We start from the raw sequence: 19,438 nt of genomic DNA, 5'->3' as shown, positions 1-19,438 counted from the left end.
TGGGGGTGGGAGTGTCTTCTATTTCTAGATCCCTAAGGCTGGAAGGAACTTGGGCCCATCTGGCTTACCCATCATGTTCCAGTAGAGGAAACTGAACCAGGGGAAAAAAGGAACTGGATCCTGGTTTCAGAGGAGGGGGCTTAGGGTCACTTTTCCTTGGACAGAATTTACATTCTGCCTGGATTCCAGAAAGGAGTTAAAGGAGGCTGCGTCGGAGCTTGAGTCTTGGCCTATATTTAAAGCTTTCAATTGTGCTGTGTCCATGGGGGCTTGTGAAGGAGGAGCTAGAATGTATTTGTTCAAATTAAATAATTCTTAGGCTCTGTGAGAGTCCCTCTGTGGCCTATTCAGTGAGGCATCTATCATCCCGTGTGCAGGGGACAGGGCTGCTGGGGTGAGATGACAGAAGCAGAGAAGAGACAGCAGAAATTACAGAGGGGGCTCCAGGCTGACCCTGGGATCCCGGGCTCAGTTGTGTCTGGCTGTGTTGGAGGGGCCTTCTAGAAATTTATTAGCATGATTTTCTATTGCTGTCATTAAAAAGTGCCACAAGTGTAGGGGCCAAAACAACACAATTTTATTAGCTCACAGTTCTGTATGTCAGATGTGTGGGTAAGCTGGGCTGGTTTCTTTGCTTCAGGTCTCATAGAGCCAAAGTCCAGGTCCCAGCTGGTCTGTGTCCTGGAAGCCCTGGGGAGAATCTGTTCCTAGGCTCATCCAGGTTGTTGGCAGAATCCCATCCTTTGTGGCTGCAGCACCGAGCTCCTGTTTCCTTCCTGTGGGTGCAGGAGCCTTTCTCAGCCCACTGAGACCACCTGCATTCCTCACCTTGTCACTCCTCTGTCTTCAAAGCCAGCCATGGAGAGAGTCCTTCTCATGCTCCAGCATGTTGCAAAGCATCCCTGACTTGCAGAAAAGGAATCTAAAGATTCCATGCTGGAATCTTTACCTTCTCCTTCTGCCTCAGTTCTTCTGTCTCTACTTAGAGAAAGTTCTCTGCTTTTAAGTGTTCTGTGATTGGATTGGGCCCACTCAAATAATTCAGGTATTCTTCTTACTTCAAGGCCTACAACATTAATAACATCTGCAAAGACCCTTTTTGCCATGTAACATAACACATTCACAGGTTCCAGGGATTAGGGCATGGATGTCTTTGGGGACCTTGTGTCTCCTGGGAGTCCACTCACTCTAAGAGAAGAGGGACCTCCACATTTGGAGGAAGGGAGGTCTGAGCACAGTACCAGGTCTCCCCCTCAGGTTTGTTTTCCAGCTCAGTCCTGTGCCTTAGGGCAGGGAGTGTGAGAAATGAGGATAGAGGCTCATTTCTCTAGAGTGAAGAATAAACTGCATGAGCTATTTCTACACATTTTTCTGCAAGTCAGGGATGCTTTGCAACATCTCTATGAACGTACGCTGCTGAAGAGGGGATGTATATTGTTTTTCCTTTAGTACAAAATACCTTTTCCCTTGTTGCATGGAGACTTGAAAGGGGTACAGAACAGTGTGGCACCTCAGTACTGGCCGACCTGCTTTGTGGCTGGGGATTTGGCATGCTGGTGGCAGTGCCAAGGGCAAGAGGAAGTGCCAGATTCTGAGAGAGCATGGAAGACCATCCCAGTGGCAGCTCTGATGGGTGAGCATGGGGAACTGTAGCTGTGGGAAAAGGTCCCTGGAAGAAGACACTGCCAGAAGGGCTGGATGAAGATGGAACTAATGTGGACATCACAGACTGGCAGAAGAGACTGCTGATTGTGTGTGTGTGTGTGCAGTTATGCAAGTATAGATTTATGTAACCACTGCCATATTCAAGATACAGAGCAGTTCCATCACCCCCACCAAACAAAATTCTTCACGCTGTTCCTTTTTGTCAGACCTTCCTCCCACCTGTATCCTATGCAGCCACTGATCTGTTCTCTATCCCTATCTTTTCCAGAATGTCACATAAGTGGAGTCAGACAATATGTACCCTTATGATGTGGCTTTTACACTCAGCATTATGCCTTTGAGATGTACTCATGTGACACGAATCAAAAGGCTCTTCTTTTTAACTGCTGAGTAGTAGTATTCCAGTGTTTGTTTATGCATTCACCCACTGCAGTTTTGGCAATTGTAAATGAAGCACTATTTACATGAACACATTTTTATTTCTCTTGAGTAAACACTCAGTAATTGGATTGTTGGGTCATATGGTAAGTATATGTTTAACTTTATAAGAAACTGTCAAACTGTTTTCCACAGTGACTATTCCTGTTTGCATTCTCTCCAACAAAGTATAAGAATTCCAGTTGCTCCACATACACAGGGTTTCTTTGTTTTGTTGTTGTTGTTGTTGTTGCCATTTTTGTAGATTCTGATGGTATCTTGTGTTATTTTACTTTGAATTTCATGAACTTATTTGCCATATGTGTATCTTTGGGAAAGTATCTATCTAAATTGCTTGCCTAATTTTTTATTGGTTAGTTTATGTTCCTTCTGTTGAGTTTTAAGTTGTTTGTATATCCTGAATACAAGTCCTTTGTTGGATTATATAATTTACAAATATTTTCTCTTCATCTGAGGTTTACCTTTTCATTCTCTTGTCTTGTGTCTTTTATAGGGAACAATTTTTAAATATTGATGAAGGCCAATTCATCAATTTGTTTCTTTTATGACTTATGCTTTTGGTATCATATCTAGGAATGTTTTGCCTGACTCAAGGTCATAATGATTTTTTCCTTTTGTTTTCTTTTAAAGTTTTATCATTCATTTTACACTTAGATCTATGATCCATTCTTGTATCCCCTTTTTTATTCTGTTTTTTTAAATCTTTTTTAAAAGATTTTATTTATTTATTGTTTTTAGAGAGGAAAGGGAGGGAGAAAGAGAGAGAGAAACATCAATGTGCGGTTTCTGGGGGCTGTGGCCTGCAACCTAGACCTGTACCCTGACTGGGAATCGAACCTGTGACACTTTGGTTCTCAGCCCGCGCTCAATCCATTGAGCTATGCCAGCCAGGTTATTCTGTTTTTTTAAAAAATATATTTTATTAATTATACTATTACAGTTGTCCCAGTTTTTCCTCCTTTACCCCCCACCCCAACACACAGCACCCCCACATTCCCTCTGGCAATTCCCTCCCACACACATGGGTCATGCAAGTTCTTTAGCTTCTCCATTTCCTATACTGTTCTTAACATCTCCCTGCCTATTTTGTGCCTACCAATGTGTACTCCTTACTCCCTTGCTCCTTGTAACTTACCATTACCCCCATTCTCCACCTTCTTCTTCCCAACTGATAAGCCTCCAAATGATCTCCACATCTATGATTCTGTTTCTGTTCCACTTGTTTACTTAGTTTGTTTTTTAGATTCAATTGTTGATAGTTGTGAATTTATTGACATTTTACTGTTCATAGTTTTGATCTTTTTTTCCTCAAATAAGTCTGTTTAACATTTCATATAATAATGGCTTGGTGATGATGAACTCCTTTAGCTTTACCTTGTCTGAGAAGCACTTTATTTGCCCTTCCATTCTAAGTGACAGCTTTGCTGGATAGAGTAATCTAAGTTGTAAGTCCCTGCTTTTCATCACTTTGAATACTTCTTACCAGTCCCTTCTAGTCTGCAAAGTTTCTTTTGAGAAATCAGATGACAGTCTTACGGGAACTCCTTTGCAGGTAAATATCTGCTTTTCCCTTGCTGCTTTTAAGATTCTTTCTTTATCTTTAACTTTGAGCATTGAATTATGACATATCTTGGTGTGGTCCTCTTTGGGCCTATCTCATTTGGGACTCTGTATGTTTTCTGGACTTTTATGTCTATTTCCTTCACCAAATTAAGCAAGATTTCTTTCATTATTTTTTCAAATAAGTTTTCAATTTCTTGCTCTTCTTCTCCTTCCAGCATCCCTATGATTCAAGTGTTGGTACATTTGAAGTTGTTCCACAGGCTCCTTGCCTTATCCTCATTTTTTTGGATTCTTTTTTCTTCTTGCTGTTTTGATTGACTGTTTTTTTATTTATGTTCTAGATTATTGATTTAATTCTCAGCTTCATCCCCTCCACTGTGAGTTCCCTGTAAATTTTTCTTTATTTCACTTAGTGTAAACTTCATTTCTGCCTGGGTCTTTTTTATGCAGTTGAAGTACCCAATGAGTTCCTTGAGCATCTTAATAACCTGTATTTTGAACTCTTCATCTGATGGATTGCTTCTCTCCATTTTGTTTAGTTCTTTTTCTGGAGTTTTTTTCTGTTGTTTCATTTGGGCCATATTTCTTTGTTTTCTCCTTTTGGCAGCCTTCCTAAGTTTGTTTCCATGCATTAGCTTGAGCTGCTTTGATTCCCTGTCTAAGTAGCATGGCCTAAGGTAGAAAAGCATACCTCTATATTGTATAGGGTAGAGCCTTAGGTAATTGCTAGTGTGGGGCAATGCATGTGAACCAGGTTGATGGAGTCTCAGATATGGTGCCAAAGATCTGTGGCTCGGTGCTGGGGAGGGCTCAGAAAAGGAACAATGGTCTCTGGAGTTTCATTATGGAGAAAGCTTTTCCCGAGCACTCACCCTGATGTCAGGCACTACAGTTTCTCCCTATATGCTACTGGTGCCCTTCAAGCTGCTCCCCCAACGCTGGAGCTCAGAGTGAATGAGTCTGTCTAAGTTTTAAGTCTGTTGTGGGCTTTTTAAAAGAAGATGCCTGAGAATCCTGCCGTTTGTTCCACTGCTCCACCCCCTACTGGTTTTTACAGCAGGAAGTAATGGGGTCTTATGTTCCTGACACTGGAGCCCTGAGCTGGGTGGTCTGGTTGAGTCTGAGATAGCCCTCCCTATTTTTATCCACCACACATTGGTGTGGAACCAGCCTACTCTGTGTTCTGTGTCTTTGACCCTCCTATCTGTCTGAATGAATATGACTTCTTGAATTCCTTGGTTGTCAGACTTCCATAAGCTCAATTATCTGACCATTCTGGGTGACAGTTGTTTTGTAGTTTAGTTGTAATTTTTGCTGTGGTTGTGTGAGAAGGTGAGTTGTGTTTAGTGACATCTCCATCTTGGCCAGAACTCTATCTATTCTGAATGAAGAATGAGTGAGTGAGATTCTGCCGCCCACCCATGGATGTTCAATTGTTTTGACACCATTTATTAAAAAAATAATCCTGCCTCCAGTGAATCTTCTGAAATCAATTAGTCATGTTTTTGTTTACTTCTGGGTTATTTATTCTGTTTTAATGATTTATATGCATCTGTCCCTTCACCAATGCCTTTCAATCTTGATTACTGGAACTTTATAAGTCCTAAAATTGGACAGTGTGAGTCCTCCAAATTTTTTTTCAAAATTGTTATGGCTATTCTAGTTCTGGTTCCTTTTATTGTAAATTTTAGAATCACTTTGTCTATATCTATTAAAATATTTGGCTCAGATTTTGATCGGATGTGCATTAAATCTATAGAACAATTTGGGGAGCATTGATGTGTTAAATATAGGGTGTCGCAAAAGTAGGTTTACAGTTGTTTGTATAGAAAAAATATAATAATTAATAAGTGATAATAATAGACTAATCTCAGGGGATAGAGCTCAAGATAGCATGAAGAAAAGAGGTGAGTTCCTGTGCTAAAGGTTGGATGTTTATGTCCTTCCAAAATGCATATGCTGAAACCTAATCCCCAATGTGATGGTATTTGAAGGTGAGGCCTTTGGGAGGTGATTGGGTCATGACTGTGGAGCCCTCATTGATGGGGTTAGTGCCCTTATAAAGGCAGCCCCAGAGAGCTCCTTGGCTCTTCTGCCACATGAGGACAGAGTGAGAAGATAGCTGTCTATGAAGCAGGATCCAGGTCCTCAGCCAGACACCAAATCTGTTGATACTTTTATCTTGGGCATTTCATTTTCTGGAACTTTGATGATATAGGCATGCTGGTTTTGAAAGCATCATACCATTAACAAAAAAATACTGTTTAAGACCTCTTGACTTATTGCCCTTCTCCCCCATATACTCTATCACTCTGCTGTCCTCCTCTGGCGCCCAGAGACCCCACTACAATCCAGCAAGTAAATGTTAATGCCTGGCCAGTAGGCCTATGATTTGGACTGGGGATGATGCCCCTTCTGATGTTCTGGTTGACTGATGTTTGTGCTTCCTTGTTCCATTTCAGCAGGCATGAGAAGGACATAATGGAAAAGCAAGGTCTGAGGATGTACACAGACCTTGCACTTCAGCTCCCTGCCACCAGGCCCTTCATCTGAATGTGGCAAGCACAAGACTTCCAAACTTAGAGAATTTTCTTTGTTTGGACTTAAAAACAAAACCATAGAATTTCTGTTTAATTTTGTATTCCCTCAATACAATAAAAGTTACGGGAGAGAGAAATAATTCCTTTGGACCCTACACCCCCTTAAAGTCAAATAAACATCTGTCAAGGAGGAACAAGACAGAATTCCTTGTGATCAGATGCTCCTGGTTCTATAGCAATTTATCAAAGCCCTTATCATCAATTAGAGAAATATTTGAAAAATCATCACAGCTCCTGCAAGCACCTCATGTATAATTCAAAGTGATGGCTCTGGATGGGGTGAGAAAGCTGCAGAAGCCAGGGCTGGTTTGTGAAGGTAAATCTGCCTATGGTCCCTTTCATCCCAAGCCCAGGAACAAACTCCAGTGCCCCTTGAAAATTTCATTTCACCTTAGATGTAGAAGTGTAGAAATTTTGAGCCTGAAATGTAGAAGATCCCTCTGCTTCCCTTTGGGTGCACTGTAGGGGAGACCATTTCTCAGTTTTTGGAAACTGGGTCCCCTTAGGGATTAAGGCAGTGAGAAGTGACCCTTCACATATGGGCAGCATCCTGCCTTTCTCCAAGCTTCCAATCCTGCGTGGTGTGAAGAGGGCTACAAATACAGGAAAACAAAAACAAAAACAAAAACAAAAAGCAAGCAAATGATCACATGAAAGTATACAAAAACTACTCTCACTTTTTAAGTTTCTTTTTCCATTTCCATAATTCAGGTAATACCCCTATTTTATAGATGAGGAGGCTAGAGCAGAGAGGTGGAGTGACTTGCTTAGGATCACACAGCAAATCCACAGTGAACAGTGTTTGTACTTCACCACCAGAAACTGACTCTAGGAGTATAAAAGCCAAGTTTTAATTTTGATTCTGTTGCTCTCCTTGAACAATGTGGAGACTGATAAGTAGGACCTTGGTCAGTTTTCAGGGGTTTTATTTTCCATCAAAATTTGTTTGTAATAATAAAATCTTATTTAAAAAATATCAAATACCTATTGCTAAGTGCAATGGCTATATTGCTTATATTATTTAAACCACTTCATGCCTGAATGGTATTTAATTAACAGGTTCAATTGATTTCACTTCTGAATTACACTAATGGCATATAAAGCACATGTGATTTAAAACCCCAGTGCTGCAAACTCAGGGCACTTTAACAGTAGGGGTGACATTGGAAGGGGTGGAGGAAACACTTCCTTTGGGTGCAACCCAGAAGTACTCTTCCTGCTCACACCCTGTCCCTACCTGCCCTTGCAATGTGGCAGGTCACAGAGGTGGCTCTGCGAGGGACAGAGCGGGCCATGGAGGATTCTTTATGCAGTAGGTCACTGGGTTAGGCCCTCTGCAGGGCACGTACACAGGCAGGCAGACAGTTGTTCTCAGCTCTGTGCTCTAGAAAGTAGTGGAACAGCAGAAAGGCAGTAGGTGAAGACTGGAATTCTAAGTGGTTCTAAGGGCAGAAAATGAGCATCTGCCCATGAGTGAGGAGGACCTTTGAAGGTGAATTGGACAGTCCCCTCCTCCCCAGACAAGATGAGCAAAAGAAGTAAGGGGTACAGATTGGGGGCTGGGCAGGAGCTGTGCTACGGTAGCGGAAATATACACTGGGATGGGGTGATCAAGGCACAGCCCCAAGGACAAGAGGTACATGTGAAGAGGGGTATGGCCTGTTCCCCTCACTGCTCACATGTAGCCCTCAGCACAATACCTAAAACATGGTAGGTATTCAGAGAGGTGAAAGAAGGAGTGCCAACATCACCTCCCTGCAGAAGTCGACCAAGCTGTTCCCTTGTGAGTTGTAGACCCCTCTTCTGAGCTCCCATAATACCCCAGTTTTGCTGATCACCAAAGCACTGTCACATTGTATTATAATGATCTGATTTCCAGTAGGCTTCCTTCCGAGAACCTCCTTTTGCATTCCCAGCATCTTTCGTAGCATATGGTGCATATTAAGGCCTGAAGGAAGGAGAAAAGAAAGGGAGGTAGAAAAGGCTCCTGCAGCTAATTCAAATCATGGGTTTCACCAATAACTGAGTGAGAAGTAACTGGAAGTTAAGATCAGGTCCCATGGTATGGTTGCTGAATATGCTTACATGGCTACAAACTCTGTTAGGAACCACACGTAGTTCCCCTCCTAGAATGGGAGTCCAATTGTGCTCTTATTCTGTGACAGTGTAAGTCTCAGCACTCCAGGGCTTATCTTAGTGATCATTGTTTCACCAGACCCTGGCATAAAGCTTATTATAGAAACTTAATAAATATTGGTTGAATGAATGAATGAGTCAGTGAGTGAACCTGTTCTCTTGTGTTCTCTGTATAGTCCTGGTTTATCAAACTTGTCTGCATGTGGTTCATATGGATCTCTGGACAGACTGGGTCCATGATGGTGGGAGCCTTCAGTCTGCAGCCCCCAGGAACAGCTCAGACCAACAGCCAGTGCAGCATGCTGGCCCTCATTCAAAATGCTCAACCTCACAGTTAGACTACATGGAGGAATAAACCCTGCAGAATTCAGGGGCCCATGTGATTTTCCTGGTAATATTCTACTTTTAGAACAGGTGTGAATATGAGAATGGTCCTTTCCTTTTCTGGGCTTCATCTTTCCCTCTATAGAATGAGAATGAGCCCTGGCAAGGTAGCTCAGCTGGTTACAGCATCGTTCCAAACACCAAAGGTTAGGGGTTCGATCCTCCCTTAGGGCACATACCTAAGTTGTGGGTTTGATCCCTTGTCAGGCACATATGGGAGGCAACAAATCAATGTTTCTCTTTCACACCAATGTTTCTCCCTCCCCCCATCGCTCCCTCCCTTCCTCCCTCCCTCTCTCTTTAAAATCAATTTAAACATATCCTTGGGTTAAGATTTTTTTAAAAAATGAGAATGATCCCAGAGCTCTCTCAGCACTTCAGACAAAAATGAGAGGGAGATGGATGTGGTGATGGGATTCTGGCATCTTTCTCTGCTGCAAGTTCCCAGGGTTCTGAGTGAGTGGACCACTGTGTGGGATGAGCTGAGAGGAGGAGATGTGAGCAAGCATGTGTTAGCATCCCAGCTCAGGGCCCAGGAAAATGTGTCAGAGACATGGAAAGGGAACTGCCTTACTGTGAAAACAGCAGAATTCCAGACTGAAAATAGGAGCTGCCTCCTGCCTATGAGGGGGGCTGTGGGGGCTCCCTGCTTCTAGGCAGGAGAATTGCAGAACACAGCAATGAGTGCATGCTGTTAATTTTTTTCCTGAAGACATTTTGGGGGATGAAGGTACAAACCATTAAGAAGCCTATTGAGGATTCCAGTAAAGATGGCAGCGTAGGTAAACACAACTCACCTCCTTGCAGAGCCACATCAAAATTGCAACTAAACTATAGAACAACCATTGTTTAGAACTATCAGAAATTTAGCTGAATGGAAGTCCTAGAACTATGGAATTAAAGAAGAAACCACACTGAGCCTGGTAGGAGGGGTGGAGATGTAGGTTGAGCTGGTCCCACACCCACATGTGTTGGATAAAATCAGGAGGGATATCTCAGGAGCAAAGGGTCTTGGTCCCACACTAGGCCCCCAACCCAGGTTTCCAGTGACAGGAAGAGAAGCCACCATAACTTCTGGCTGTAAAAATCAGAGGGGATTAAGGCTGTGAAAGACAGAAATTGCTGGACTCCCTGGCAGTTCCTCTTAAAAGGCCCACACACAGACTTACTCACTCCCTCTGAGCTCCAGCATGGGGCAGCAAACTGAAAGGCACCAAAGACCTATATGGAGGAACTGAATTATCCAACATCAGGACAAGAGCTGGGTGGGTGGGGGGGCTTTCTTCCAAACAGAAGTGCTGGCAGTGGCCACTGTTCCTTTTCTGAGCCTTCCCTCTGATCCCACAGAGCCACAGAGCTGGCAGATGGGTATCATATCTGAGACTCCATCAAAATGGTTCACACTGTTTGCCCCAACCAACATTCATGCCCAACCAAGATGTTTCCAGTGGCTTTTCCATACAAATAGCTTGTCTTGTCAATGCTTCAGATTTTTCTAAATTCTCTCAAACAAGCAGCATCTGGCTTCAGCAAACCCTGTTGCCTCCACTAAGTGCCCCTCATCACTAAGTTGCCCCCAGGCCAGCACTAGCAGCAGGCAGCTTCAGTTCACAGCTTGGCCTCACCTGGGAACCCCCAATCCCAGCAGAAGTAGCAGCCAACTGCAGAACACTTTGTACAGAACTGCAGAACACAGCTAATACTGTGTAACTCTGCACAGAACACAGGAGGTGGCTGACCTTGGATGTGCCAACAGAAAGCAAGGCTCAACTACAATAGGAGGGTATACAGAGCCCACACAGTGGGTACACCTCGAGTGCCCAGCTTGAGTAATAGGGGAAGCTGTGCCACTGTACCCTATAGTACACCTACTACATTAGGCCACTCTACCAAGCCTGTGAGATGTAGCAGCTCTACCTAATACATAGAAGCAAACGCAGGGAGGGTGCCAAAATAAGGAGACAAAGAAATATGGCATAAATGAAAGAACAGAACAAAACTCCAGGAAAAGAACTAAACAAAATGGATACAATCAAGTTGCTAGATGCAGAGTTTAAAACACTGGTTATAAAGATGCTCAAGGAACTTAGTGAGGACCTCAACAGCATAAAAAAAGATCCAGTCAGAAATGAAGGTTGAACTAATTAAAATAAAGAACTATTTACAGGGAATCAGTAGCAGAGTGGATGAAACCAAGAACCAAATCAGTGATCTCAAATATAAGGAAGAAAAAAACAACCAATCAGAATAGCAAGAAGAAAAAGAATCCCCCCAAATGAGGATAGTATAAGGAGCATCTGAGACAACTTCAAGCATACCAACATTTTTATCATGGGAGTGCTGAAAGAAGAAAGAGAGCAAGAAATTGGAAACCTAGGTAAAAAAAAATAATGACAGAAAACTTCCCTAACTTGGTGAACTGATTATAGGTACAATCCCAGGAACCGGAGAGTCCCAGATAAGATGAACCCAAAGAGGACCACACCAAGACATGTCATAATTTAAATTCCAAAGGTTAAAGACAAAGAGAGAAAGTCTTAAAAGCATCAAGAGAAAAACAGATAGTTACCTACAAGGGAGCCCCCATGAGACTGTCAGCTGATTTCTCAAAAGAAACTTTGCAGGCTATATTCAAAGTGATGAAAAGCAAGTATCTACAACCAAGATTACTCTACCTAGCAAAACTATCATATAGAATGAAGGATCAATAAAGAGCTTTCAAGACAAGAAAAAGCTAAAAGAGTTCATCATGACCAAACCAGTATGATATGAAATATTAAAAGGTCTCCTGTAAGAAGAAGAAAATAAAAATATGAACAATAAAATGGCAACAAATACATATCGATCAACAATTGAATCTAAAAAAAAAAAAAACAAAATAAACCAACAAGAAGAACAGAAATAGAATCATGTATACAGAGAGCATTTTGAAGATTGCCAGATGGGAGGGGAGTTGGGAAGGCGGACAAAAGGGGTTAAGGGATTGAGAAATACAAATTGGTAATTAAAGAATGATCATGGGGACATAAAATACAGAATAGGAAATAGATAGCCAAAGAACATACATGCATGATCCATGGACATGGACAATGGTGTGAGGATTGCCTGAGGGAGTGAGGGGGTGCTGGGTGGAGGAAGTCAAGTGGGAAAAGTTTGGACAACTGTGATAGCATAATTAATAAAATATACTTATAAATAAAAGAAACCCAATGAAAGCTATGGGTCCTCTTTCCAGAAAAATGCACAGATACCTGACATTTTGCATTAGATGTCAAGCAGGGTCTGAATTCCTTGAAGTCCACTTGTGAGCTCTGGTACAGAAATAACTCTGTCCAGAGTAGAGAGATCTGGAAGGGAGGAGGCCTGGTCTTAGCTCTAATCTGGACTTTTCTCCATCTGGTTGTGCTTTCACTGCTCTGGATAGCCTTAATCTTGCTATTTGCACAAAGGATGGCCTGGCAGAGGATGAGCTAAGTTTCTTCCTAGATCCCACTTTGGGATTTAGTTATCACAATCACACATGCTGAGAGCACCTGCTGGTGCTGTGGCCACTCTCCTAACCACTAAGCTGAGAAACAACCACATAGGAGCAGAGATGGAGAGAGAACACACTTTGCTCCAGGAACAGTGTTCTTGGGGCCTTCAGAACTGACTTTCTCTCCAACATTAAATATGGCCTTTTTCTGATGCAAAACCACTAATCATACTGGCACTGAAACTTCTCTCCTACCTGGAGGTGAGATTCAGATTCTTCCCTTCCTTCCTACTAACTCTGTCTGCAGAACAGGATAATAGGAGATGGGTTTTTCTTTGGCCTTGGAGGCTTCCTTCCTGGCTTGTTTTCCAGTCTACCTAAAGTACACCTGACAGTGCTGGGAGTGGGGTCACAACTAAATTGTGAAGGGTAGGAACCAAAACCCAGACAATGGCGACATGTCTCAAGCCCATCTGGCCAGCCTGGAGCCAGACTCCCCACACGTGGTTGAGGGAGCTCCCAGGCCCCGCTGTGCCACTTGAGTGAGAATAAAGAGGTTTCTACTTCTCTCACTCCCTCCCCAAATCCCCTTTTTCAAGGTTTCCCTTCTCTCCCATCCCCTCCTTCTTTTCCCAATATCTCCTAAGCTAGGGGGAAGGCCTTTTGTCCCAGAGCCCAAGTCCCTGCCCAAGTGGTCTACCCGGGAGAGGCTGCCTTCTAGTACATGCCCCACCCTACTGTCAGTCCACCCACTTCTCCCATGACCCTCGTAGGCCAACCCCACTCAGAGCTTCCTTTCCATTTCTTCATGGGCAGGAGCCACATTGCAGCTTTTGTTGAGGTTTGCATCTGGAGTCAGATCAGATGACATTCTTCAGATGAAAGCCATTCTTCCCACTCAAAATTATGATGGGTTCACAAGAATGATCGGCAAAAACCCATGAGCAATGGCTCTCAGGGTCAACTTCTTCAAGGCTCTCCTCAGTCATTCAGGGACACTTGCTTTCTTTGCTGGGGCTCTGTAAACCCTTCCTTCCATCTCTTTGCCTTCCTGTGGACTCTTCCCTCTGCCTTCCCCACCCCTCAAAGCCCCTCTCACTCTTCAAGATGGCTAGATGCCACTTCTTCTTTGAAGCCTTTCCAGACCACCCAAACTGGAGTGAGGTTTCCTTCCTCCAGAGCCCCAGGCCAGTGGGTGTTGTGGGGAGAGGAGTATATGGTGCCAAGTTCTGTGAAGCTGCTTCAATAGGGCAGAACCTCAGAAGTCCTCATAGCAACCCTAGGGAAAAATATTAATACTCCTGTTTAATAGATCAGGAACAGTGTTTTGGGGGGATTGGGGAGGTTAGCTGACTTGCCCAGTGTCACACAGCTAGGAAATGGAAAAAGTACTTGCCCTCAAAGCCTGTCATTTGTTCCAGTGTAGCCTCCTGTTGCTGCACTGAGTATTTCTTTCTTCCTGATTTACTTATCCTGGCATGTTTGTGTGTCTTTCCCCTGGATCTGGGGTCTCCTTGAGAACAGAAGCTGCTCTATTCTCTTCCCAGAGCTGTGTGCAGAGGGGCTGCTCACCCAGTGTTTGAAGGATTGAATTAAATCTCTCCACATAGTGGATGGCATTTCCCCAGTACCTAGAGTTGCAGTAATGAAATTTCCACCATGTGCCTCCTGTAAAGAATTGAAATGTCAAAAGTGTCACAACCTAGAGGAAACCAGAGCTGGTGAAATTTACAAATAAAACAATGGCTTGTGTTTATGGAGCATGTGCTATGTGACCTGTTGCAAGCATTTCTTCGTGACTCTAGGCAATCAATTCATTGACTGCAGGACAGCCACACTAGTGTTTATGGCTGGACTTGGTTCTGATTGGTCAGTGCCTGTGTGTACCACTAGTTGATATTTTAATACCACACCTGCCTATAAGTCATGTGTTGTTATGGATGTCCAATTTTACAGATGAGGAAACCAGACACAAAGGGGAGAAGTAAATTACCCAAAGCCACACAGCAAGGCCTTGGCAGAGTTGGGCACTGACCCTCGGAGTATCTGTGGCACACACAATTTAACTGGTACTCCATTCAGCCTCAAAGCCCACTTTAATCCCTCTTTCCTAAGCTAGTTCAGGCCTTCTCCTGCCCTTGAAGTGGGTGGTGAGGAGCTGGGTCACCCACAAACTGGACTTCCAGATGTACAGCCCAGCTCTTTACAAGAAAAATACTCCTGCTGGGCCCCAGCTCTGCCCTCAGAGAGAAAATGCCACATCAGTACTGGTGTGTAGGAGGGCGTGGTGACTCCCCAGATTCCAGAACTCAGTGGGGTCAGTGGTCCCTCTGTTCACATGGAAGAGGAGTGAAGAAGAAACCAACCACTTGGAGAAGTAGATTCAAGTGCTGATCCATGGTAGATTGTATTTGAGTAACACCACAGGGGACAGACAGATCATGAATTTGGTGTATGGAGGCCTGGTTCCCTATTCCTGTGTGATCCTGACCAGGGTGTTTGCTCTGCCCAGATCTCACATCCCCAACTGTAGTCACTTGGGCTGGTTGCACCCTAAGGCCTTCTTTAGTTCCTCCTCTATGAGTGTTGACAGTGGGATCCAGATTCCAACAGCCTGTGTTAAAATGCCAGCAATGGCAAGAAGGAAAAGATCCACTTTTTGTACCTTTATTTCCATATTTGTCAAATGGGGATAATAATAGCTTTAGCTGCCTCAACCAAACATTATATATGAAGTGCTTAGAATAGTTTCAGTCATATGAAATGTACTCAGTAGCCCATTATTATTATTACTATAAAGCTACTGTGGTCATTTTGGCTCTGAGCCTTGCCCAGCCGGTATTGTCTCCAAGATACAAAGCAGAAATAGAGATCCAGGGAGTTTAACTTGCTCAAGGTCACACAGCTAAAACAGATACTAGGCCAGTCTCTCTACCCCCATCACTGAGCCAGGTTTGCATAGCAGGTGAGAGTGGGATCTACTTCAAGGTGGAAGAAAGATGAGCCTCATCCTTCCTCATCATCTATCAAACTAACTTAATCAGTAGAACAAGGGAAATCAGCCTGACTTGCCCTATTCACTTATGGGGTTTTTATGCACATTAACAAAAATGTCAGATGCACAGGTGCTTCCTTCATATCAAATGCCTTCAGAGGGCTCTGTGTCCATCAGGGTCCCCACAGGAGCAGCTGGCTCACTCAGATGGGGTCATTAGGAAGAGCTAATAAGGGACTGTTTACAAGATCAGGACTGGTTGGAGGCAGCTGTGAAACCAGAGCAGCAAGTGGAATGGGGTGCCTTTCCCATGCTGGATCTGATGGCACCTGATGAGGGAGCAGTTATGACAACAGGGAGACAGCAGGGTGCGGGGGTGATAGCTGCTTGGCTGGACAGGAGCCCCCAGTGACCCCAAAGGGAAGAAGCCAGAAGCCCAGTACTCCAACTTCTTTTTCTTCTCTCCCTGGGATCTTCTGTCAGGGCTGCCCACTGGCCAGACTCGATGGGAAGCCAGAGAACACCGGTCTACCTGGGCAGTCACAATGCAGAAGGCAGAGAGCCAATGGGAAGTGACAAAGAGGAGATGTCCAGGGCCATGTACAAGGCCCTGCTCTGAGGATCATCCCCTCCCTCCCCAGTTCTGCTTCTGCACCCTGAGAGCTGACTAGACAATATGGGACACATGTTGGAGATAACGCCATACTCAACCTGTCAGGGGGTTTATTGTAAAAGGAGATTTAGTCTCTTTTTTTTTGTGCGTAAAACAATGAAACCTCCATAATTGTTCCAGGAGAAATAAACATGCCAAAATATTTAAGCACTAATAAAACTTAAGAATTATCCCAACATATTTAAATATAGATGTATTTTTACAGCAGGCAATGAAGGCAATTGCCAGTAGAATGCATTTCATCCAGGCCATTTAATACTAAACTGCCCACCCCATTCCTTGAGGCTTGGGTGGGGAGGGGGCAAAGAGGGAGCAGTGGTGAGCCTTCACAGGGTTGGGAAGAGGTGCCCCTTTCACATAGTCAGGCCACATGTGGTGTTTGAGCTCCCTCCATCGCCTGAGCCCCAGCCTTCCCTTTGCCTGCTCCTCCCTTGCTCAGTCCTCACCACAATCCTGTGTGGTGCTAGTGCCATCTCTACTTAAAAGCAGAAGAATTCAAGGCACATGTAGGTGAAATCAACACCCCAGGCTGCACAGCTGATGACTGCTGGAGCTGGAATGAGGCAGCCTGACTCAGGAACCCGCCCTCTAGACCATCTCTCATTGCTGCCTGGCCCTGCATTAGGGGATATAGATTTACAGCAGGCTGAGTTCAAGGCTCTCTTAGTTCTTGCCGAAACCATTCAATAGCCTCTGAACAAGTATCTCAGGCTCTCTTCTGACAAGTGTGCCCATCACTACCCCCACCCATTCTCAGTGCTGCATATAAAGTCTTCTCTCTCTCAGTTTAAGTATGTGTATGCCAAAGGTTTCCGGACTTTTAATTTTCTCATGGCTTCCAATTACCCATAGGATATAACCTAAGCCCCTGGGGCCATACCAGAGGTTTTGTCCATTTCTTCAGCTCTATCTTCTTCCCTACCTTCAGCTCAATACTGTAGATGGACTAGAAATCTGGTTCTGCAAATACAGCATGCTGGTTCCCAGTGTGGTTGCTCACATAGATAACTCTGTCTGGAACACCTTTCTACCCTTCCTCACCTAGCCAACTCTTGTGGCACACTTCACAACCCAGCTCATATACAGGCTTTCCAGAAATCCTTTCTAGCACCTCAGGTACATACCCCTTGCTCTGGGCCCCTGCAATGCTCCTTAGTTCAGAACTCACCATAGTCTTTTCAAGTAATTTCACTATATGCACCTTTGTTTTAGTCATCTTTGCTGCAAGCATTTTGCTGTGAACATTTTTGCTGCATAACTGTCATTGGATAATTTTGCTGTAAAAAGATAAAATTATGAAAAATAGAAGAGAGACATTAAGAAGGATATAACAAATTAGAAATGCTGTATTGTGAAACACAAAATATTTGAGTACATTTAAAACCTGTGTAGAATTCATGGTGATCTTGCACATATAACAGATTTTATTTTGTGGATTGTACCTGAGCACCTATCTATATCCTATATGAAATTTGTGTTCAACTCTGTGTCCTCTGTGAGGGCCCTGAGCCTCTCTTTCTCCTTGCAATGTACTATGTTTAAAAATGAGAGACCAACTCTTGGGGGAAATCATCATCATTTAGAAGAAATGCACACTATGTTAAGATCACCTCCATGTCTACTCATTACTGTATAGACTATGATGAGGGATAATGTATAAGATTTGTATGTGATATAAAATGGGAGTAACTGTGAGAACCTCATTAATGTGAAAATGAAACCAAACTGATAAAAGAAATCCAATGAACTGTCAACCAGTTATCTTTTTTTATGGAAAAAATGCCTTATGGGCAATTAATTATGTATCAAAAAATTTGGTGGCAAAAATGCTTGCGGCAAAGAAGTATATGGCAAAGATGCTATGGCCAGAGTACCTAGAATACACCAGAGCACATTGGAATTATCTATTGATGGGACTCTCCCCAATTGCAGGGACTTTATCTTCATCTTTGCATGTAGCACCTGGCATTCATACTGGCATAAACCACAGTCTCCAGGGAGGGAGCCTGACTCAGTGGCTCTGAAGGAGGCAGATGTGTGTTAGTGTCAATATGTCAGTCCCTGCATGAGCCTGAGAACATTTCTTAACCCCTTCAAGACTTTCTTGGAAAATAGGATAACAATGCCCACCTTATAAGGCCGTGTAAGGTGTAAGTAGAATACCATTTGTAAACACTTTTGGCAGAAAACCAGACAAATATGTCTGATGAATGCTGGTTGAACATGAACCTTTAACTGTGCTTCTGAAAGTGCCCCAGCATTGTGGCTCTTCTTTCCTTTGTTGAGTGGACACATGACCCTCATACATGTGTTTTGTTGCTCACATAGACCTTTCCATCCACTTCCAGCTTTTGAGACTAATCCCCTGAGTGGGGGAGAAAAACGAATGGCCTGGAGAGGTTAGTGGTTTACCCCAGCTCACACAGGAAGTTACTGATAGAACCAAGACCAGTATCCAGGTCTGTGAGTGTCCAGGCTACTGATATTTACCAGTGTCCCTAGTTCAGTCAAGATCAATCTTCTGTAAGGAACTGATGACCCCCTTGAAGAAATCCCACAACCCTCTTCAGCCTGTGTCCTGTGGAGGAGGGGCTGGCAGAGGTCAGTTGCTTATTGAGAACTCAACATGACTGGGAGTTCCCTGACCTTGAGAACTCAGCTGGAGAGCCTGGATAACTCTGCCTGTATGGAGATGTACATTGAGTGGATGGGACTCTTCCTGTTCCTGTGTTCAGCCCAAGTACATGGTAACTAGCCCACACAACTCTAACTGTTTGATGATTTTGGCCCTGCAAAGCAAAAAGCTTAGTGACCTCGAGGTCCTTGCCTAGGAGCAAGTCCTTGTCAAGCCTCAATTTCCTCATCTGTAAAAAAGGTATTTCCTTAGTGAGAAAGAAATGAGATAGACTCTGATGGTTCGAAAACCTGTAAAACTGCTATGATTAACATCATCACCTTTAATAATCATCATCATCTTAGCAAATAAAAATAATCAGGGAATGTTGAAGTCCCCTTGGAAATCAAAACCCTGAGAAATTTGATTTTTTTATTAGAAATAACATCACAACCCATGTTCTATTTTTTAAGAATTTTTATTGTGACTATATATATATGTACATATCACAAAATTTACCACTTTAATGATTTTTAAGTGCACAGTTCAGTGGCATTAACTATATTCACATTATTGTGCCACTATCTTGGTCATGCATTTCTGGAACTTTTTCATTTTCCCAAACTGAAATTCTGTACCCATCTAACACTATTGCTCCATTCCCTCTTTCCCCTCAACCCCTGGCAACCAACCTTCTATTGTACTATCTTAATGCAGCAGACTCCTCTAGGTACCTCATATAAGTGGAATTATACAGTATTTACCTTTTTGTTACTGACTTATTTCACTTAGCTTCAAGTTTCATCCATGTTGTAGCATGTGTCAGGATTTCCTTCCTTTTTAAGCCTGAATAATATTCCAGTGTATGCATAGACCACATTTTGTTTATTTATTC

This window comes from Phyllostomus hastatus, unplaced genomic scaffold, assembly GCF_019186645.2.
Source record: "Phyllostomus hastatus isolate PE091 unplaced genomic scaffold, TTU_PhHast_1.1 phas_contig_38, whole genome shotgun sequence".
Classification (NCBI taxonomy): Eukaryota; Metazoa; Chordata; class Mammalia; order Chiroptera; family Phyllostomidae; genus Phyllostomus; species Phyllostomus hastatus.
Note: the sequence above shows the minus strand (reverse complement) of the source record.